Here is a 24,160-nt window from a genome sequence, read left to right as displayed (position 1 = left end):
CATTAAATTCGGCCGGGATACCCACCACCTCGGGTTTATAAGGAAAAATACTCACTGTTTCAAATTTCATTGAAATTGGAAAAAAATAATGCTTTTATGGGCTTCAGACCCTTTATCGGGAGATCGGTCTATATGGCAGCTATATCTAAACATAGTCCGATCCAAACCATATTTGGGGAGGATGTTGAGAAACCTAAAACTACCATTTTTTCAAATTTCAGCGAAATCGGATAATAAATAGGGCTTTTATGGGCTTTAGACCGTTTATCGGGAGATCGGTCTATAGGGCAGCTATATCTAAATATAGTCCGACTTGGACCATATTTGGGTCCTACATTAGGAGGGCTAAAACTGCTAACTGTTTCAAATTTCAGCACAATCAGTTAAAAAATAAAGCTTTTATGGGCATCAGATCCTTTATCGGCAGATCGGTCCATATGGCAGCTATATCTAAATATAGTCCGATCCTGAACTATATTTGGGTCAGATGTTAGTAGGCCTAAACCTACTCACTGTTTTAATTTCAACAAAATCGGTTAAAAAATAAAGCTTTTATGGGCTTCAGACCCCTTATCGGCAGATCGGTCTATATGGCATCTATATCGAAATACAGTTCATTATGAACCATATTTGGATCCTATGTTAGGAGGCCTTAAACTACTCACGGTTTCAAATTTCAGCGAAATCGGTTAAAAAATAAAGCTTTTATGTGCTTCAGACCCTTTATCGGCAGATCGGTCTATATGGCAGCTATATCTAAATATAGTCCGATTTGAACTATATTTGGGTCAGATAATGGCAGGCCTAAAACTACTCACTGTTTTAATTTTTAGCGAAATCCGATTAAAAAATAAAGCTTTATGGGCTTCAGACCCTTTATCGGCAGATCGGTCTATATGACAGCTATATCTAAATATTGTCCAATCTGAATCATATTCAAATCTGATGTCGGGAAGCCTAAAACAACTCACTGTTTCAAATTTCAGCAAAATCGGTTAAAAAATAATGGTTTTATAGGCTTCTGACCCTTTATCGGCAGATCGGTCTATATGGCAGCTATATCTAAATAAAGTCCGATCTAAACTATACTTAGGTCAGATTTCGGGAGGCTTAAAATAACCCACTGTTTCAAATTTCAGCGAAATTAGGCAATAATTAAAGCTTTTATGCGCTTCGGACCCTTTATCGGCAGATCGGTCTATATGGCAGCTATATCTAAATATAGTCCGATCTGAACCATATTCAAATCAGATGTCGGGAAGCCTAAAACAACTCACTGTTTCAAATTTCATAAAAATCGGATGAAAAATTAAGTTTTTATGGGCATTAGACCCTTTATCGGAAAATCGGTCTATATAGCAGCTATATCCAAATATGGTCCGATTTGGCCCCATCAAGAACATAACTAGTGTGCATCATAAAGACGTATCTGTGCCAAATTTCAGCTCAATATCTCAATTTTTAAAGCCTGTAGAGTGAATATAATAGACGGACGGACAGACGGATAGACGGACAGACTCACGGACATAGTTAAATCGTCTTAGAATTTTACGACGATCAGAAATATACATTCTTTTAGGGTCGGATAGTATATTTCGATGTTAAAATGGAATGACTAAATGAATATATCCCCTATCATATGGTGGTGTGTATCAAAATATGCAAAAATGGATGCGTTGAAGAAAACCATTGTACGGGAATGGTCAAAATACCGGCAGATTACAACTAGGTTTTAGACCGACTCAGAGCAGTAGTCAAGGCAAAAGATAATCATTTGAAATGGTAGCACGTCGTCCAAATTTCTCTATATAGTATCCACTCCTGTACTAATGTCTAAAAGATTTTACACTTTTCAGTTCAGAAAGCTCAAAAGTTCAGGACTTTGTTTAATTTTTTTCCTTTTGAACTACTATGCTAGACCTTTCTGCCGTATATTATCGGATCGTATACTTCTCGCTGAAAATCTTTCAATATCTTTCAATATATTATCGGATCGTATACTTCTCGCTGAAAATCTTTCAATGTTTTGTACATTTATTTTGATAACTTTCCCATTCGATCGCATTTTTTATACGCCGATAAAATCTCTAGTATTTCTCCAGTGCATAATCTACGCCTTCCATACAAAAAGTCCAAACATTCCAGGTTCAGATGGATATATTATGTGTTTTCAACTTAGGGACAATCCTTCATAATTTTCTTATTTCCATTACAGTGACCAATCAGTTTAGGATAAACGAACTTTCTGTGCTTTTGGACGTGGTACGTTTAATAATCATTAGCGGTTGATCTAACAATCATTTGAAAATTTTATTTTTTTTTTCACAAATTACCTTTGAGCTTCCTGGTTGGTTGTTATTTCCTAATTAGTTCCCCTTTCAAGCATGTGCTATAACAACATATAGGCCAAGCTCAAATCTAATGCCATGGTGGCGGAAAGAAAAAAAGAGATGACACCTGCACAAACACCTAACCTTACCGCCTTATAAACAAATAAATAGACAAATTTTACTTCATAAACATTTCATTAGCAGCTATTGTGCTGTGACAGATGAGCGGTGATATTGGCACGTAACTGGTTGGAAAAATACATGACTTTAGGAGCGTATCTGCATAGTCTGTTAGTGGTCATATTGTTGAAACTATATGCTCTGAATTGCCTTTAAAATGCTTTTCAGGTATGTGTATGGAGGAATAATTTGAAGCACATACTGTGTCAAGGGGTGCGTATGAGTTACATGATGAATTTCAACGTACCACATACGCACCATGGTACGAATAAAAGAGTGTTTATTATGTATTGGCTGGCAATAAAATTGAATGGTTGGCCGAATCCACATCCAAAAATTCAATTGAATTTTTAATTGGCTTTATACCAACGCTAATGCATCTATTACAATTATTATTACAATCTAAAGAGGTGAGGTACAGAACCATTATCTGTTGCATATTGTTTTCCATTTGTTGGTTTGTGTTTTCCTGACCTCAAATGGAAATAACCATTAATCGAAACAACATTAAAAAAAACTTCAAATGCTTTTTAGAAGCTAGCTACAACTCTATAAAGGACATAATGGCCCATACACCTCGCTGCCGGTATTTGTTTTTGCTAAATATATTTAATCACTAAGCCAATTCTGTTCTTTGGCCGTCATAAATTTAAATGCGATTATTGTCTGGCACTTTGGTTAAAATTCAAAGTTTTCTGATTTTCCAAGAAATATTTCTATGACTTAAATGAAAAAAGGAATTAAAAATAGCAGCTGAAGGTAGGTCCATGAAGTCCAAGGCCAGATTGAAAGAAACCAAAGGCCAACAGATGACAAGATTTTTAGCCACATTTAAGGATTTGTTTCTGGGCTACTTATTATTTTGATCTCAAAATCGCTGCATGATTTGTTGCTGAAATTGTCTAGACAATGGGGTTTGTTTTTGGATAGAAAAGCAAAATAAAACCCTTTACAAATGTTTCATTTTCACAAAAAAGGTCAATAATAGAAGAGGTAGTAAAACAAGTAAAACTTGCTTAGTACGGTCGGGTCGAATCTTGGGTACCCACCATCATGGATTTCGCTAAAAATTTACCTATATTAACTCAGTTCGTATTTGAATTATTTTGCAATAATAAAATCGGGATAACGGTATTTTAAGGGGGCCTATATAAGTATATAAACCGATTCGGATCACACTTGTCACGGATATTGTAAGTCATGACAGAAATCTTTGTGGCAATTTTCAACTACATCAAATGGAAATTGAGGCTTCTAGTGGCTTAAGAATTCAAATTCGCGGACCGGCTTAGTTGGGGGCTATATTAGTATATACACCGATCCGGATCATACTTATCACAGATGTTGGAAGTCAAAACAGAAATCATTGTGCCGAACTTCATTCGAATCAAGTGCAAATAGAGGTTTCTAGGAGCTCAAGAACTCAAATCCGGGGCTTATATGGAGGGCCTATGAGTATATAGACCGATTTGAATCATGCTTAACAAGATTGTTGGTCAAGTCAAGACAGAAGTTCTTGTGCCAATTTTCAGCGAAATCGGTTGAAAATTGAGGCTTCTAGGGGTGAAGAAGTCAAAACTGTCGATCGGTTTATATGGGGGCTTTATCCCAATCTCAACCTATATGGCTCATTGGCAATCCACAAAGACCTAGGTCGATAAAAGTATCGGTGCAAAATTTAAAAAAGACATCTTTATTCATTCGAACGCTATTGTGATTTCGACAGACGGACGGACATGGTCAGATCGATTCAGAATGTCAAGACGATCAAGAAAATATAAATTGTGATATTTAGCTATTATATTTTTGGCAAAACTGGTTCAAACAGCTCACGCACGTTTCGTGTTTTGTAATTTAACCATGAATCGTCTAACAAACGAACAACTCTTGCAAATTATTGAATTTGATTATCAAAATGCGTGCTATGCTAAGAAAGTTCATCGTGCGCTTCCTCTATTGAGGGACTAAGCTTATTTTTGGCTTAATAGGTACCTAAATAAGCAGAATTGTTGATTTTGGAGTGAAGATCAGCCAAAAGCATTGCAAGAGCTACCAATGCATCCGGAAAAAGTCACAGCTGGTGGCATCATTAGTCGGTACTTCTTCAAGGCTGATCCCAGATCGGTTTATGTGGCAGCTATATCAGGTTATTGACCGAATTAAACTATACATGGCACAGTTGTTCGAAATCATAACAAAACACGTCGTGCAAAATTTCATTTATATCGGATAGGAATTGCGCCTTCTAGAGGCTCAAGATGTCAAGACCCCAGATCGGTTTGTATGACAGCTATATCAGGTCAAAGACCGATTTCAAACATACTTAGCACAGTTGTTGGAAATCATAGCTAAACAAGTCATACCGAAATTCAGCCAAATCGGATAGCAATTGCGCCCTCTTGAGGCTCAAGAAGTCAGGATCCATGATCGGTTTATATGGCAGCTATACCAGGTTATGAACCGATTTGAACCATACTTCGCACAGTTGTTGGAAGTAGCAACGGAACACCTCGTGCATAATAACAGCCAAATCGGCTAAGAATTGCGCCCTTAAGAGGCTCAAGAAGTCAACACCCAAGATCGCTTTATATGGCACCTATACCAAAACATGGACCGATATAGCCCATTTACCATCCCAACTGACTTACACTAATAAGAAGCATTTGTGCAAAATGTCAAGTGCCTAGCTTTTTCCTTCGAAAGTAAGCGTGCTTTCGGTACACAGAGGGACGGACATGGCTATATCGACTTAAAATGCCATGACGATCAAGTATATATACACTTTATGGAGTCTTAGACGAATATTTTGAAGAGTTACAATCAGAATGACGAAATAAGTATACCCCCATCCTACGCCGCGAGAGGGCGTAATTATCATCCTATTTGGCTGAAATTTTGTTTTCCCATGACCTTCAACATACGTGTCAAATATGGTCCGAATCGGTCTATAGCCTGATACAGCTCCTATACAAACCGATCTCCCTATTTCATTTCTTGAGCCCCTAAAGGGCACAATTCTTACTCATTTTGTCTGAAATTTTACACAATGACTTTTACTATGGTCTCCAAAATTCAAAATACTATGGTCTCCAAAAGAGAGGGAAAAGAACTCGACAAATGCGATCTGTTGTGGTATGTAAGAAAGCGGTTTAGCCGAAATTTGCATAAGAAAGATGTATTAGGCCCCTAAGTTTAATACAGCTCTGATCGGTCCAGATTTGGATATAGCCTCCTTATGTACCGATCTCTTCATTTAAGATCTTGGGCACCCTTAATGTACAATTTCGCCTTCTAATGCTGGCGATATTTATGAGGTACTATGCCATGTGGACACTTCTCCTCAAAGAAGTGTCGCACTGAGGCACGACCTTTTGACTCAGCTATAAAAAGTAGGCCCTTTATCATAGAGATCAAAACGTGAATCGGACAGCATTCTTCGATATGTGAGAAGTTTGCCCCTGTTCCCTAACGCAATGTTTATGAGCTGTCATATATACCGATCTCCCGATTTAAGATTTTAGGCCTATTAAAGGTGAATTTATTAAATGATTTGGCACAATGTGTTATGTACCAACATAAAGTTTAGATCGGTGTTTATTTGGATATAGGTGCCATATATACAAATTTTCGATTTATGTTATTGGGCCCATATATGCAGCGATTATTACTCGGAGGACACCGTAGCGCAGAGGTTAGCATGTCCGCCTATGACACTGAACGCCTGGGTTCGAATCCAGGCGAGACCATCAGAAAAAATTTTCAGCGGTGGTTTTCCCCTCCTAATGCTGGTAACATTTGTGAGGTACTATGCCATGTGAAAACTTCTCTCCAAAGAGGTGTAGCACTGCGGCTCGCCGTTCGGACTCGGCTATAAAAGGAAGCCCCTTATCATTGAGCTTAAACTTGAATCGGACTGCACTCATTGATATGTGAGATGCTTGCACTGTTCCTTAGTGGAATGTTCATGGGCAAAATTTGCAAAATATTACTCGATTTTGCTTACATTTTGCTCAGTGAGCTGTGTTAGGCTCTTCGACATCCGTGGTGACACACACAGTGACATCACTTGGAAGAGATGATTTAATATGGCTGGATACCTTACCACCGCTGAAAATTTTTCTGATGTTCACGACAGGATTTGAACCTAGGCGTTCGGCGTCATAGGCGGCCAAGCTAACCTCTGCTCCAAGGTGGCTTTTTTGGATTCAAAACCTTAGATTGGGAGATCGGTCTATATATATATATATATAAGAGCTATATCTTAATTTCAACCTATTTTTTCCAATTTCAATAGGCTTCATCTCTAGGCCAAAAAACATGCCTGAACAAAATTTTAAGACGATCGGATGAAAACTGCGACCTATACTTTGAACACAAAATTAACATGGACAGACGAACAGACAGACAAACAGACAGATAAATAGGCAGACGGGAATGGCTAAATCGAATCAGAAAGTGATTCTGAGTCGATCGGTAGTCTAATCAATGGGTTTATCTCTTCTCCTTCTGCACTAAGTTATAATACCCTATACCACAGTAGTGGTGTAGGTATAATCAATAAGAAAACTCTATAATTATACCCTCCACCATATGTCGATCTAGCCATGTCCGTCCGTCTGTCCGTCCGTCCGTCTGTCTGTCCGTCCGTTCGTCTGTCTGTTCGTCTGTCTGTCCATCCGTCTATCCGTCCGTTCGTCTGTCCGTCCGTATGTCTGTCGAAAGCACGCTAACTTTCGATGGAGTAAATCTAGCCGCTTGAAATTTTGCACAAATACTTCTTAATAGTGTTGGTCGGTTGGGATTGTAAATGGGCTATATCGGTCAATGTTTTGACATAGATGCGCTATAAATCGATCGTGGGTCTTGACTTCTTGAGCCTCTAGAGGGCGCAATTCTCATCCGATTGAAATGAAATTTTGCACGACGTGTCTTGCTGTGACTTCCATCAACTGTGCTAAATTAGGTTAAAATCGGTCAATAACCTTGTATAGCTGCCATATAAACCGATCTTGGGTCTTGACTTCTTGAGCCTCTAGCGGGCGCAATTCATATCCGATTGGGATGAAATTTTGCACGACGTGTTTTGTTATGATATCCAACAACTGTGCCAAGCATGGTTCAAATCGGTTCATAACCTGATATAGCTGCCATATAAACCGATCTTGGGTCTAGACTTCTTGAGCCTCTAGAGGGCGCATTTGTTATCCGATTTGCCTGAAGTTTTGTACGACGGATCCTCCCATGACCATCAACATACGTGTGTATTATGGTCTGAATCGGTCTATAGTCTGATACAGCTCCCATATAAATCGATCTCTCTATTTTACTTCTTGTTTTGCCAAGAAGAGATGCCGGGAAAAGAACTCGACAAATGCGATCCATGGTGGAGGGTATATAAGATTCAGCCCGGCTGAACTTTGCACGCTTTTACTTGTTTTTTTCTTAACATTTTCAAATCCAGTCCCTTGGTCTTCACGGCCAAATCGTCTGGACTTTCATTTTCCCCTACTACTCTATGGTCCAGCACCCAAACAATCCTGGTCGTGTCATTCTCAGAGAAGGCGTTAATTTCCTTCTTACACTCCAAGACTGTTCGTGACCTTACCGTCCTGGTTGCTATTGCTCTAATAGACAATTTACTGGCTGTTCAAACTCGACGTCCTCGCGTTAACCAATGGTATTACATTAACTTTAAAATTTCCGTATGACGGCGCCTGTGTTATTTGTGTACCCCCATTAATTAGAGCTTTTAAGAAAAGTTTCTGCGGGTAAAGTTTACACAAAGCTCAAAATTCTTAGTCGTTTGTTGGAGAATGTCATTTTATAGGGAGACATCTAGTGAATTATTTTTTTTAATGTTTCTATGGTTGTGACGAAATTCATATGCTGCACCCACCAATAGATGGTGTTTTTTAGATACTTTATAAGTAGTGGAATTTATCTTTGTATGCGACAGTGAGTAATTCAACAAAATACCAATAGATGGAATCGTTAGATAAGCATTGGATAAGATAAGCAGATGCTAGTGCAAGGAAGTATCAATAGATGGGGACATTTAAATAATTTCGTTAGTTTGACAGTCATTGGGTGACATCTATAGTATCACACACGAGTTATTTTTGATCTCACATGGTTCCTATTGAAAATTTAAACAATGCAAGAGTTTCTAAATGTAGTGAATACTCAAAATTCATATGCAAGATATCATTACGATAAATACGCTTTTTCTGTTTTATGTTGTAAAATAATTCTGCGAATCTGTTATACGATATGAACACACTCAGAAGTTTTACGAATTGCGTCAAATTGTTTAAATTGTGAATTTTTGATGTTAGTTAATTTTTTTTAAGAAAGGTTTTTAAAAAGGACTTTTAAATACAAAAGGACAAATGCAATTTTTTTGCAAATCTTGCCCATGAACATTCCACTAAGGAACAGGGGCAAACTTCTCACATGTCAATGAGTGCAGTCCGATTCAAGTTTTAAGCTCAATGATAAGGGGCCTCCTTTTTATAGCCGAGTCCGAACGGAGTGGCGCAGTGCGACACCTCTTTGGAGAGAGAATTTTACATGGCATAGTACCTCACAAATGTTGCCAGTATTAGGAGAGGAAAGCCATCGTTGAAAATTTTTTCTGCTCTCTCCAGGATTCGAATCTAGGCGTTCAGCATCATAGGCGGCCATGCTAACCTCTGCGCTACGGTGGCCTCCGGTCCTTTTGTATACGCTACGGACAAATTTTGTATATTTTCGTTTTATGAACCTGAAGACCACTGTGAGCAGAATATAGCATGTTGAGGGTTGGCATGACATTGGGTGTTTATTTTATTTATTCTTAGCATTTGTTTCAAATGCTTGTGATCATTTTCAATCAGTCTGTTTTCGTTCGTGCTCATTAGATTGGGTCTTTGCTGCCATCATCGTGAACTCTCTGGTTCTAGAGAAAGCCAGGTCTAAGTAGATAAGTGGCAGTGTCTGCAATTGAAGCATAGCTCCAAGTGTTTGCCCCGCATTTAGCTTCCGCATATAGTTGCATCCGCATCCAGTTACATCCGCGCTAAATTCGCATATGCACTTAGCCTGCAGCCGCACTTGGCCTGCATCTGCACTTAGCCTGCATCCGCACTTAGCCTGCATCCGCACTTAGCCTGCATCCGCAACCAGTTGCATTCGCGCCCAGCTCGCATTCGCATCTATTTGCATCAGCGCCTGTTTCGAATCTAAGCCTACTTACATCATTGCCGGCCGTAGATAGTGATTGTCACGAATTCTCCCCTACTAAAGATCGTTTATCCTGTAGGAGAGGATGGGAGGATGGGGGGAGAGAATGTTCCATTTACAGAAAGCGCAAAATACCTGAAATTTAACTTCTAATACAACATTTTGGAAAGGGCAAGAAAGGCGCTGTTTAAATCCCCAACATTGGCAAAAGTTGGGGGGTTTAAACCGCGCATCATGCATTGGGTATATACTACAGTTGTCTGACCTATAATGCTATATGGTGTTGTGCTCTGGTGGACGGCGCTGCAAAAATCTTCCTACTGCTTAATACTTAACCGGATCCAAAGGATGACATGTTTGTGCATCACAGACGTACTGAGGACGACACCATCTAATTCACTGACTTTAATGCTATATCTAATGCCTCTGGATATTGTGGCTAGACAAATTGCTGCGACCTCTGCCGTGAAGTTAAGGGAGCAGTTGTCAGACCTATAATGCTATATGGTGTTGTGATCTGGTGGACAGCGATTCAATAGCCCACCTACTGCTCAATACTTAACCGGATCCAAAGGATGACTTGTTTGTGCATCACATCCGCACTGAGGACGACACCATCTGATGCACTGACTTTAATGCTAGATCAAATGCCTCTCGACATTGTGGCTAGACAAATTGCTGCGACCATTGTTGTGAGGTTAAGGGAGCTTTCTCTTTGGTCATGTGGCGGCTACAGACACTGTGTTTTCCTTAATACAATGTCCGATGTTCCAGGCGATGTGGATTACTACATAAATGAGCCGCTTTTTGATACAAAGTGCTGTACCACTATTCCTGATAGAACCGATTGGAACTACGATATCCCTGGTAATAGAAGTTACATAGACTTCTATACGCATGGTTCCAAACTAGACGACCAGGTGGGCTTTGGGATGTACTCTAAAGATCTAGAACTGGTCATAACGAAAAGGTTACCCGACCACTGCAGTGTGTAACAAGCGGAGAGCCTTACAATTAAAGAATTGGTGGAATGGGTAAGAGATAATGGCATAACGACGATTGGCATAAATATCTTCTCAGGCAGCCAGGCAGTCATTACATCCCTGGAGAACGTATTTCTGAACACAAAAACCGCCTTCGACTGTCGCAGATGTCTTAACGATATGGCTGAACAGTTCAAAATTCAGCTGTTTTGGATGCCGGGCCACGGAGATATCCCAGGGAATTATGAAGCGGACGAGCGTGCGAGACTTGGAACTACCCTACACATTCCAGGGATACTGGAATTTGTGGATATGCCTCTAGCGACATGTAAGCCAAGTTTTCAGGACCAGGCCCTTAGGATAACGAATGATAGATGGTCGTAAAGAGGGGTCTGTGAGCATACCAAAACTAAGTGGCCTCATGTAGACTTGAAGAGGTCTACCGCTTTGCTTTTATTGGCTAGAAGAGACGTCTCAGTCATTGTGTGCGTCATGACCGATCACTGTTTAATCGGAAAACATGCTGACAAACTGAAGATTGGCAGTAACGACTTTTGCAGAAGCTGTGAGGACATTGAAGAAGAAGAGACTATAGAACACCTTCTGTGTGAATGTACCGCACCAGCAGTCAGAAGGAGTTCCACTTTAGCTTCTCATATCATTAAGAATCTGTCTGATTTAGCAGATGTGAACATTCGCAAGTTCTTGGGCTTTTTAAAGCGATCTGGATGGTTCAACGGTAGAAACTAGAAGTCATCTTCGTTCTACTGTTCCTGTGGTATGACAATGGACGAAAACGTCTAAGTGAGCCTGATGGCAGACTGCCACTTAAACCTAGCCTAACATTTTAAGCAATTGCATCTGTCATCGAAGCCATGATGGTACAATCGCCGCATATGATACAATCCGGATGCCCTTCAGAGGTAGAGAAACACATTTTTGCTTTCTTGCTTCAAATTTCATTTTCTTTTATTTACTTAAAATAAAATTAAATTACAGATTTTAGTGTCATTAATAATTTAAATATTTTTTACAATATATGTTGTAGATGGATTTTGTGTCATTTTACAACTTAGCGAATTTTTTGTTTTTTTTTTTTTTAATTTTGTTAATCTTAAATTTTTTATAAATATTTTCTTACATTCTGTTTTGACAACAAAAAGCATTAGAAAGTAACTGAAACCGGTATTCACAAAACTTAATGCAGCCTTTAAGAAGAATTATTGGACAAATATCCTCTAAAGAACTGTCAAATAAACCTATTGGGTTGCCCAAAAAGTAATTGCGGATTTTTTAAAAGAAAGTAAATGCATTTTTAATAAAACTTAGAATGAACTTTAATCAAATATACTTTTTTTACACTTTTTTTCTAAAGCAAGCTAAATGTCACAGCTGATAACTGACAGAAGAAAGAATGCAATTACAGAGTCACAAGCTGTGAAAAAATTTGTCAACGCCGACTATATGAAAAATCCGCAATTACTTTTTTGGCAACCCAATACTTTAAGGTTGAATTAAGTTTTGTGAATACGGCCGCAAGTGTTTAGTGGCAGGGAAATTGTAAAATTCATAAATTGTTAATAAATCTATGTACATCAAAATAATCTAAAAATATTTATGAAATACAATTTTGTGATTTCTAGTGTTCCCATTTTGTGATTAACACTGATAGCAAACTGAGATAAGACAAGTAAAAGCGTGCTAATTTCGGCCGGGCCGAATTTTATATACCCACCACCATGGATCGCATTTGTCGAGTTCTTTGCGTGGTATCTCTTTTTAAGCAAAAAAAAAAAAAAAAAAAAAAGAATATTGAATAAGAACTGTTATGCTATTAGATCTATATCAAGTTATAGTCCGATTCGGATCATAAATTAATGCTGAACATTGTTGAAGTCATTATAGCCTACACCACTACTGTGGTACAGGGTATTATAACTTAGTAAATTTGTTTGTAACACCCAAAATGATGAGAGATGGATCCATTGATAAGTATACCGATCGACTCAGAATCACTTTCTGATTCGATTTAGCTATGTCCGTCTGTCTGTCTGTCTGTCGGTCCGTCCGTCTGTCCGTCCGTCTGTCCGTCCGTCTGTCCGTCCGTTTGTCCGTCCGTCTGTCCGTCCGTCAGTCCGTCCGTCTGTCCGTCCGTCTGTCCGTCCGTCTGTCCGTCCGTCTGTCCGTCCGTCTGTCCGTCCGTCTGTCCGTCCGTCTGTCCGTCCGTCTGTCCGTCCGTCTGTCCGTCCGTCTGTCCGTCCGTCCGTCTGTCCGTCCGTCTGTCCGTCCGTCCGTCCGTCCGTCCGTCCGTCTGTCCGTCCGTCTGTCTGTCGAAAGCACGCTAACTTCCGAAGGAGTAAAGCTAGCCGCTTGAAATTTTGCACAAATACTTCTTATTAGTGTAGGTCGGTTAGTATTGTAAATGGGCCATATGGGTCCATGTTTTGATATAGCTGCCATATAAACCGATCTTGGGTCTTGACTTCTTGAGCCTCTAGAGTGCGCAATTCTTATCCGATTGGAATAACATTTTCCACGACGTGTTTTGTTATGATATCCAACAACTGTGCTAAGTATGGTTTAAATTGGTCCATAACCTGATATAGCTGCCATATAAACCGATCTTGGGTCTTGACTTCTTGAGCCTCTACAGTGCACAATTCTTATCCGATTAGAATGAATGATTGCACGACGTGTTTTGTTATGATATCCAACAAATATGCCAAGCATGGTTCAAATCGGTCCATAACCTGATATAGCTGTCATATAAACCGATCTTGGATCTTGACTTCTTGAGCCTCTAGAGGGCACAATTCTTATCCGATTTGAATGAATTTTTCGTAAGTATTTCGTTATGATATCCAACAACTGTGCCAAGTATGGTTCAAATCGGTCCATAACCTGATATAGCTGTCATATAAACAGATCTGGGGATTTGACTTCTTGAGCTTCAAGAGGGCGCAATTCCTATCCGATTTGGCTGAAATTTTGCATGACGTATTTTATTTTGACTTTCAACAACTGTGTCAAATAAGGTTCAAATCGGTTCATAACCTGATATAGCTGCCATATAAACCGATCTGGGATCTTGACTCCTTGACCCCTAGAGGTCGCAATTATTGTCTGATATGCCTGAAATTTTGTACAACGGATCCTCTCATGACCATCAACAAACGTGTTTATTATGGTCTGAATCGGTCCGATACAGATGCCATATAAATTGTTCTCTCTATATTACTTCGTGAGCCCCCAATGGGCGCAATTCTTATACGAATTGGCTGAAATTTTACACTGGTCTCCAACATATAATTTAATTGTGGTCCGAACCGGACCATATCTTGCTATCGCTCTAATAGCAGAGCAACTCTTTTCTTATATCCTTTTTTGGCTAAGAAGAGATGCCGGGAAAAGAACTCGACAAATGCGATCTATGGTGGAGGGTATATACGATTCGGCCCGGCCGAACTTAGCACGTTTTTACTTGTTGTGTTTTAGTATTTTACGGGAAATAGGGCCAATTCGGAAAAATTTCTGCATAAAAAATTAGAATAATGTTTTTTTTTTTTTTGGAATACTTTCCAAAATAGTTTTTATTTAGTCTTGTAGTTTGAGTTTTGAATAGCTTCTAGTGTGACATTACGTAAAGGTGCATAAGAATATATGATATTTTGTATAGTTTAAAGCGTTGCTTCAAGTCAATTATTTGGTTGAAGTTATGTAGTAGTATGTGTAATGTCCTTGTTCTCAAGATAGTAAAGAATACCCGTTTTTGTATATATTTACATATATGTACTACTAATGTTGTTGTTGTATAACAATATTATTAAATAAGTGCTTTTGGTTTTACAATATTGGAATGAAAGGGCCTTGGACATGAACTCTTTCATTTCTATGGCCTCAACTCTCTTTGTAACCATGAAATCAGAACAAGTTCTGTTTTTGTTATGTGGTATTACAATACAATAATAACATTCTTTAATTTCTGATGCTGTTTTTGTATTAAATCACTTCAATATGTCTGATTTAGTTTTTATGTTTAGGGGGTTTGTTGCAACTTTTCTACATTCTAGGGTTATTGGTTAAATTGGTTGTGGTATGGCTTGATTTCGGTTTCTAATCTAAACACATTGGACATATAAAAAGAAAAACTGAAAACACTTTGACAATAAATTTCGGGTAAAATAGTGCACACATTTTGTTCTGGTGATTCTAAATTATTTTATTCGCTATATTCATTAATATTTACCTTTATTGCTTGGAGAATTGCTATTAAATGTTGCTTGATGTCTTTGGTTGATTTTAATTTTGTTTGGTTTATGTTTTATTTCCATCTTCTGTTTTTAGAATCTAGTTTTGGTTTTAACTAAATTTATGAGATGTTTGTCTATGATTATGTGATTGAGAAAGATTCTTAGATAACTTTAAAATAAATAGTTTTCCAATGTTTTCCTTCAATACTATAGAGAAGATCGCTATAGTAGCGCTTATGCGTAAAATTTCCGAGAAAGCTGTTAAACCAATCTCCCAATTGGAGATCTTGAGTACACAGAAAAGTATTTCATGAAACATACATCTATTGGGTTGCCCAAAAAGTAATTGCGGATTTTTCATATTGTCGGCGCTGACAAATTTTTTCACAACTTGTGACTCTGTAATTGCATTCTTTCTTCTGTCAGCTGTTACTTTTAGCTAGCTTTAGATAAAAAGTGTAAAAAAAGTATATTTGATTAAAGTTCATTCTAAGTTTTATTAAAAATACATTTACTTTCTTTTAAAAAATCCGCAATTACTTTTTGGGCAACCCAATACATCTTACCTGGTGTAAAGAACACAACCCACTTCAGCCTCCATGTAAAGCAATGTTCCGATTTCCCTTTTTTGAGTGCGCAGAGGGTTTATTTTCCCTCTAATTGTGGTAACACCAAAAAATTCTAAAATGGTGACTTGGGGATGTTGGAGACCCAGCAACAGTTCTGATTGGTTTTAACTTGGCAAAATCCAGACATATCTCAGTAGCTACCTTTAACGTCCGTTAAAGGTAGTGAGCTGAAATGTGCCAAAAGTTCTCCTACAGAACAGTAAACATGTAAAAGCGTGCTAAGTTCGGCCGGCCCGAATCTTGGGAACCCACCACCATGGATTCTGCTGAAACATGTGAGCTATATCTGGTTTTTGACCGATTTGGACCGTACTTATATGGAAGCTATATCAGATTCTTGACCGATTCGAACCATACTTAACACAGTTGTTGGAAGTCATAACACAACACTATGTGCAAAATGTCAGCCAAATCGGATGAAAATTGCGGCTTCCGGGGGTTCAAGAAGTCAAATCGGGAGATCGGTTTATATGGCAGCTATATCTAAATCTGAACTGATATGGTCCATTTGCAATCTTCAACGACCTAGATACAAATTGACTTCTTGAGCGTTTGGAAGCAGTCTATCGTGATTTCAATAGACGGACTAACGGACGGAAGGATAAGACTAAATCGACTCAGAACGTCGGGACGATGATGAATATATATACTTTATGGGGTCTTAGACGAATATTTCGAGGTGTTACAAACGGAATGACGAGATTAGTATACCCCCATCCTATGGTGGTGGGTATAATAAAAAGATAGCCGGTTATAAATAATTCTTTTAAGTGCAAGTAACTAATTGTGTGGCTATACTATGTGATCAATGAACGAAATTGTTAGTGGATAGTTTAAAGAAGTAGGGGAGAGGATGCAGTATTTTGGAATATGCGATGGCTTCATATCTTTATTACGTAAAAAAAAATATTTTTTTTTGTTTGTATGTCGATATAGATATAGGGGGCCACCGTAGAGCAGAGGTTAGCATGTCCGTCTATGACGCTGAACGCCTGGGTTCAAATCCTGGCGAGACCATCAAAAAAAATGTTCAGCCGTGTTTTTTCCCTCCTAATGCTGGCAACATTTGTGAGGTACTATGCCATGTAAAACTTCTCCTCAAAGAGGTGTCGCCCTCGGCTATAAAAAGGAGACCCCTTATCATTGAGCTTAAACTTGAATCGTACTACACTCATTGATATGTGAGAAGTTTCCCCCTGTTCCTTATTGGAATGTTCATGGGCAAAATTTGCATTTGCATAGATCGATCTGCCGATAAAGGGTCTGGAACCCATAAAAGCTGCATTTATTACTCGATTTCGCTGGATTTTGAAACAAAGAGTTGTTTTAAGCCTCCTGACATCCAACCCAAATATGGTTCAGATCGGACTATATTTAGATATAGGTGCCATATAGACTAATCTGTAGATCGGTCTGAAGGAGTCTGAAGCACATAAACGTTTTTTTTTATTTCCCGATTTCGCTGAAAATTTAAACAGTGAGTTATTTTAAGCCTCCCAACAATCGACCCATATAGACCAAGCTGCCGACAAAGGGTCTGAAGTCCATAAAAGTTTTATTTATTACCCGATTTCGCTGAAATTTGAAACAGTTTGTTGTTTTATGCCTTCCGACTTCCAACCAAAAATGGATGAAGAAGCTTCAGCAAAGAAACCTTTGAAAGCAGACATGGTGGTACACGCAAACCGGGACGACCAAAATCCCGTTGGAAAGATCAAGTGGTGGGAGACACCATGAAACATGGTGCCTGAGATTATTAAATGAGCGCAGAAGATTGAGGCACTTGGAATGCCATTCTACGTTCTGCTTCTGGAACAAATGTTCTGTCATAGCCAATTAAAGTAAGTATGGGGCAATGGTAATGTTTTTTCGCCATTTCAGCATGTATTTGCTGTTCAACTTCCCATCCAGCAAAACATCCGATCATCTTTCACTTCCAGAAAAAAATTTCTTTGCATAAAGTTCGGATGCTACAATGAATCCATTTTCCTCTCAAAATTAATTCACCCCTCATTTGAACTCTGTTCTAAGTTGAAATTTTATGCTCGTTGAGAAGACCTGGGCCGACTGCAAGACTCTAGTTAAAGACAAGTTTCTTGCCTACTTTTAATACATACCTATATTGATGAAATCTTTTTTATACCCACCACCGTAGGATAGGGGGTATATTCATTTTGTCATTCCGTTGGCAACACATCGAAATATCCATTTCCGATCCTATATAGTATATATATTCTTGATCAGCGTAAAAATCTAGCCATCTAGCCATATCCGTCCGTCTGTCCGTCTGCCTGTTGAAATCACGCTACAGTCTTTAAAAATAGAGATATTGAGCTGAAACTTTGCACAGTTTCTTTTTTTATCCATAAGCAGGTTAAGTTAGAAGATGGGCTATATCGGACTATATATTGATATAGCCCCCATATAGACCGATCAGCCGATTTAGGGTCTTAGGCCCATAAATGACGCATTTATTATTCGATTTTGTTGAAATTTGGGACAGTGAGTTGTGTTAGGCCCTACGACATCTTTCTTCAATTTGGCTCAGATCGGTCCAGATTTAAATATAGCCCCCATATAGACCGATCAGTCAATTTAGGGTCTTAGGCACATAAAAGCCTCATTTGTTATCCGATTTTGCTGAAATTTGGGACAGTGAGTTAAGTAAAGCCTCTCGATATACTTCTGCAATATGGCTCAGATCGGTCCATATTTGGGTATAGCTGCCATATAAACCGATCTGTCAATTTAAGGTTTTGGGCCCATAAAAGGCGGATTTATTGTCCGATGTCGCCGTAATATGGGACAGTGAGTTAAGTTAAGCCCCTTGACATACTTCTGCAATATGCCACAGATCGGTCTAGATTTGGGTATAGCTGCCATATAGACCGATCTCTCTAGTTAAGGTTTTGGGCCCATAAAAGGCCCATTTACTATCCGATTTTGTTGAAATTTGGGACAGTGAGTTGAGTAAAGCCTCTCGATATACTTCTGCCATATGGCACAGATCGGTAGAGATTTGGATATAGCTGCCATATAGACCGATCTCTCTATTGAAGCTTTTGGGTCCATATAGGGCGCATTTATTGTCCGATTTTGCTGAAATTTGGGACAGTGAGTTAAGTTAAGCCCCTCGACATACTATTGCAATATGGCACAGATCGGTAGAGATTTGGATATAGCTGACATATAGACTGATCTCTCGGGTTAAGGTTTTGGGCCCATAAAAGGCGCATTTATTGTCCGATTTTGCTGAAATTTGGGACAGTGAGTTAAGTAAAGCCCCTCGATATACTTCTGCAATATGGCTCAGATCGGTCTAGATTTGGATATAGCTGCCATATAGACCGATCTCTCGATTTAAGGTTTTGGGCCAATAAAAGGCGCATTTATTGTCTGATGTCACCGAAATTTGGGACAGTGAGTTAAGTTAAGCCCCTGGACATACTTCTGCAATATGACACAGATCGGTTCAGATTTGGATATAGCTGCCATATAGACCGATCCGCCGATTTAAGGTTTTGGGCCCATAAAAGGCGCATTTATTGTGCGATGTCGCCGCAATATGGGACAGTGAGTTGTGTTAGCCCCTTCGACATTCTTCAGCAATATGGCGAGATTTGGATATAGCTGCCATATAGACCGATTTCTCGATTTAAGGTTTTGGGCCCATAAAAGGAGCATTTATAATTCGATTACGACGAAATTTTGGTATGCATTTTTCACCGCATTATGTCGAAAGGTGTTTTGCATATATACTCGAGGTGGTGGGTAATCAAAGTTCGGCCCTGCCGAAATTTTACTGACTATTGGTCTCACACTTATAGAAGTTGCAACTTCCTATAAAAGCTACTAGAAATTCACAAAAACCAAAAAAAAGAAACTTGATTAATTTATTTTTTATTTATTTATTTATTGAATTTATTTCATGAACATAATCATTTGTTTAATGAACTTTTTCGTGCCATAAGAGAAACACCCAAGTTCGTGGACTCTATGAATAAGTACATAATTTGGTTTTACTGTTTGAATTTGCTAAACAACGAAAGAAACATTCGAAAGGTGTTGTTGCCTGGCTTATCAATTGCTTTGTTTTTCGATTCTGTGGGTATGAAAGGATAGATAACCTACAATGAATTTTACAAATACTCGGGGCGATGACGTTCATAAACGTCATGCTGGTGATTAATATTGGAACTTGGCTTATGAGTGATGGTATTTGTTAAACTTGTTCTTTGTGTGGGATTCTTAAATATCTTTGCTATTTATTTTGGTTTAATTTTATTTTTTCAATGCTGTAGATTTTTATTTTTTGTCTTTTAAATTTTAACTAAAAATATCCATTTTGTTGTGCAAAATACAACATTTATTTGTTTTTATATATATATTTTTTGGTTGGTTGTTCTGTTTTTGTTTTTTTTAAGTTTCCTTGCATTTGTAGTTGGTTTATCTTTGGTTTTAGTTTTGGTTTGCTTTTGCATTTCTACTTTTCCATTTTGTTGGTAATTATCATTTTGATTACTTGTAATTTAGTTTTTTTTTTTCTTAAAAATTTAGTTTTTTTTTTTAATAATATTTTGTATAGACTTTTTACATTCCTTAATTTTGGTATCTTTTTTGTAGTGTTTTTTCTGGTTTTTCTTTAATTGTTATATGTTTTTGTTTTTGTTTTTATTTATTATAAAATCAGTCTCAATACAAGCCATCTTAAGAATGTTTTGCCTAACATTTTAATTTTATAATTGTTGGTTGTGTAATGGTTTTTGCTTTTTATCTCTAAATCATAGTTACTATTAGTATTAAGTTTCAAAGCTTAAATGAAAAGTTTGAATTTTTTGTTTTAATCTTTGTTTTTCGATGGGTTACTTAAGCATAAAAATTGTATCCTTGTTTTTTGTTGGTTTTTATTTTGTGATTTTATTCTAACTCTGAATAAGTGCTAATATATTCTCATTTTTGTTGTTGTTGTTGGTTTTGCTTTGGTTTTTCCCCTAAAAAGTATTGTGCATTAACTTATTATGTTATATAAATAGTACTATTATATATATATATTGCTTTGTATAAAGTTATAATTTGATTTAGTTATGATTCGTTTGAGTTTCAAACATAGTTAGACGAGAAATGGTGTGAAATGCGTTTAAGTTTTTTTTTTTTGTCAATGATGAAAAGTTTGAAATGAAATGTTAGCTGATAATAGGATGATTTTATTAAACAAACTTAAAAATTGTATGCAAAAAACAACCGTTTACGCTCTTTTTTACCTTTAAAATCTTTTCGTAGTTTTTCGAACGTATTCCATCTCGATATCATATTCAACGGTTCTATTCAAAGAATAGCATAGCAAAGAACTTATACAAGTTAGGTAAGTGTGTGTGTGCTGTTTGCAAAACACTTTGACTGTGTGTGATTGTTGCTGTTTTCAAAACCCTTTGACTGTGTGTGATTGTTGCTGTGCTAAAGGTCAATGTGACCTAAGCACAAAAATCACTTGAAGTGTCATTCATTGTATGTTCAAGTGCACAACAAAAAGAGTTTGGCAATGTTGATGTATTAGTTGCTCTTAGCCTTGATGATTGGTTTGTATCGGAATAGTGGAAAGCAAGATTTTCCTCTCTCTTACTGCGTTAAGGAGTGGAAGAGAACTAAATGTGTGCTGTTTCAAAGTAAAAACGTGCTCTACACTGTACTGGATAGTCGTTGGGTATGTAGAGCACCTTAATCAATTTGACAAAGGTCTTGATGAAGATTTATGGGGTATCAGAAATCGCTATACACCCTACCAGTCAAAGTGTTTTGAGAACAGCATATACTTGTCTTACTTTTATAAGTCCTTTGAATAGAAAGAATTGAATATGATCTCAAGTTGGAACACGGTTGAACAAGTAAAAGCCTGCTTAGTTTGGTCGGATCAAATCTTATATACCCTCCACCATGGATCGCATTTTTTGAGTTGTTTTCCCGGATAAAAGGATAAAAGAAAAAAAGTGTAAACAAGTAAAAGCGTGCTAAATTCGGCCGGGCCGAATCTTATATATCCTCCACCATGGATCGCATTTGTCGAGTTCTTTTACCGGCATCTCTTCTTGGGTAAAAAGGGATATAAGAAAAGATTTGCTCTGCCATTAGAGCGATATCAAGATATGGTCCGGTTTGGATCACAATTAAATTATATGTTGGAGACCTGTGTAACACGTCAGCCAATTCGAATAAGAATTGCGTCCTTTGGGGCTCAAGAAGCAAAATTGAGAGATCGATTTATCAAGATCCAAGATCGGTTTATATGACAGCTATATCAGGTTATTACACGATTTGAATTCTACTTGGCACAGTTGTTGGGTATCATAACAAAATACTACGTGCAAAAATTCATTCAAATCGGATAAGAATTGCGCCCTCTAGAGGTTCAAGAGTTAAGACCCAAGATCGGTTTATATGGCAGCTATATCAAGTTGTGGACCGATATGAACCATACTTGGCACAGTTGTTGGGTATCATAACAAAATACTACGTGCAAAAAATCATTCCAATCGGATAAGAATTGCGCCCTCTAGAGGCTCAAGAAATCAAGACCCAAGATCGGTTTACATGGCAGCTATATCAGGTTATGGACCGATTTAAACCATACTTAGAGCAGTTGTTGGAAGTGGTACCAAAACACTACGTGCAAAATTTCAGTCAAATCGGACCAGCATTGCGCCCTTTAGAGTCTCAAAAAGTCAAGACCCGAGATCGGTTTATATGGCAGCTATATCAAAACATTGACCGATATTGCTCATTTACAATCCCAACCGACCTACACTAATAAAAAGTATTTGTGCAAAAATTCAAGCAGCAAGCTTTACTCATTCGGAAGTTAGCTTGCTTTCGACAGACAGACGGACGGACGGACGGACGGACAGACGGACAGACGGACGGACATGGCTAGATCGACATAAAATGTCGTGACGATCAAGAGTTTATATACTTTAGGGGGTATCAGACGAATATTTCGGGTAGTTACAAACAGAATGACGAAATTAGTATACCTCCATCCTATGGTGGAGGGTATAAAAAGGCGTTAAGTTCTGCTGGGTCAAACTTTGGATACCCACCAGTTCGGGTATATATGTAAACCACATTTATCATAATCTGGTGAAAAATGCATAATTTATGCCCTCATAGCAGCTATATTGAAATATGGTCCGATTTGGAGCAAATTCGACACGGATATTGAGAGGTCTAATAAGTCTAAAAGTCACTGTTCAATTTTGTAGAACGAAATATAGGCATTTATGATAGCCATATGCAAATAAACCCGATCTGAAGCATATACGACACGGATGTCGAAAAGCCTAACATAAGTCACTGTCCCAAATTTAAGCAAAATCGGATAATAAATGTGTTCTTTATGGCCCCAAAATCTTAAATCTAGAGATCGGTCTATATGGCAGCTATATCCAAATCTAAACCGATCTTGGCCAAATTAAAGAGGGATGTTCAAGGACCTAATGCAACTCCCTGTCCCAAATTTCGGCAAAATCGGACAAAAAATGCGCCTATTAGGGGCCCAAGGACTTAAATCGAGAGATCGGTCTATATGGAAGCTATATCCAAATCTGAACCGATCTGCGGCATATTCCACGAAGATGTCTAGGGGCCCAACACAACTCCCTGTCCCAAATTTCGACAAAATCGGACAATAAATGCGTCTATTAGGGGCCCAAGAACTTAAATCGAGAGATCGGTCTATATGGCAGCTATATCCAAGTCTGAACCGATCTGGGCCATAATGAAGAAATATGTCGAGGGGCTTAACTTAACTCACTGTCCCAAATTTCGGCTAAATCGCACAATAAATGCGCCTTTTATGGGCCTAAAACCTTAAATGGAGAGATCGGTCTATATGGCAGCTATATCCAAATCTGAACCGATATGCGGCATATTCCACGAAGATGTCTAGGGGCCCAGCACAACTCCCTGTCCCAAATTTCGACAAAATCGGACAATAAATGCGCCTATTAGGGGCCCAAGAACTTAAATCGAGAGATCGGTCTATATGGCAGCTATATCCAAATCTGAACCTATCTGCGGCATATTCCAGGAAGATGTCTAGGGGCCCAACACAACTCACTGTCCCAAATTTCGGCGACATTGGAAAATAAATGCGCCTTTTATGGGCCCAAGACATTAAATCGATGGATCGTTCTATATGGCAGCTATATCCAAATCTGAACCGATCTAGGCCATATTGAAGAAGTATGTCGAGGGGCCTAACTTAACTCACTGTCCCAAATTTCGGCTAAATCGAACAATAAATGCGCCTTTTATGGGCCGAAAACCTTAAATCAAGAGATCGATCTATATGGCATCTATATCCAAATCTGAACCGATCTAGGCTAAATTGAAGAAACTGTCCCAAGTTTCAGCAAAATCGGATAATAAATGTGGCTTTTATGGGCCTAAGACCCTAAATCGAGAGATCGGTGTATATAGAGGGTCTATATCAAAATTTAGACCGATATAGCCCATCTTCGAACTTAACCAGCTTATGCACCAAAAAAGAATCAGTGCAAAGTTTCAGCTTAATA

The sequence above is a fragment of the Stomoxys calcitrans genome, chromosome 4 (genome assembly GCF_963082655.1).
Source record: "Stomoxys calcitrans chromosome 4, idStoCalc2.1, whole genome shotgun sequence".
Lineage (NCBI taxonomy): Eukaryota > Metazoa > Arthropoda > Insecta > Diptera > Muscidae > Stomoxys > Stomoxys calcitrans.
The sequence above is the reverse complement of the archived record's forward strand: the minus strand, read 5'-3'. Positions refer to the sequence as shown.